Source organism: Myotis davidii, unplaced genomic scaffold (genome assembly GCF_000327345.1).
Source record: "Myotis davidii unplaced genomic scaffold, ASM32734v1 scaffold150, whole genome shotgun sequence".
Taxonomy (NCBI): Eukaryota; Metazoa; Chordata; class Mammalia; order Chiroptera; family Vespertilionidae; genus Myotis; species Myotis davidii.
Genome location: NW_006283437.1, coordinates 2481562 through 2482243, shown reverse-complemented (window position 1 = coordinate 2482243; position 682 = coordinate 2481562).

Genomic DNA, 682 nt, shown 5'->3' with positions numbered 1-682 from the left:
AGGAAATCTTGCAATTGCACGTTGGTTGTCACATTTATCCTGGAGGAAGTATCAAACTAGGCCATCAATCCTTATGGGGAATTCTGAAAACAGGTTTGTTAAAATGTAAGACAAATTTATCTTGTGGACATAGAGAATATGATGGTACATGCTGCACTGCAGCCGTTAAATAGCTTCTACTACATAGGCAAGCAGAATGGTGAACCACTTTGATTTAAGTGACTGTCCACGGTACACTGATTTAAGAAATCGCCTTCCCCAAAGAGGTGCTTGTTTTATTTTCCTTTTCTAAGTGTGAGTCATTCTACCCCGCCCCCCCAATTCAATGGTTAACATGAACATCATGATCATTTAATATTCACTAAATGAAATGCTAATTTTCAGTGCAAGTTAAAGCTAAACAAGTTGAATTTACACAGAATTGCAGAAAAGGAAGATGCCTGAAAAAAAAAAAAAGTCCCGAGGATTATTCCGTAGAGAGGTTAGGAAAGGCTGCGATGGAGTTTGGAGGGGAACCCTAGCTCCCCAATAACAGTACCTTCTACCTCCTCGGCCGTGGGGATTAAATGACACCTGTGCTGAGGGCCAGTCAGTGCCTGGTACACAGAAGGTTCTCCAATCGCAAGCTCCTGCTACTAATATGCGAAGAAGGGGGGCCTCCTCGGAGACAGACCTTCAGCAA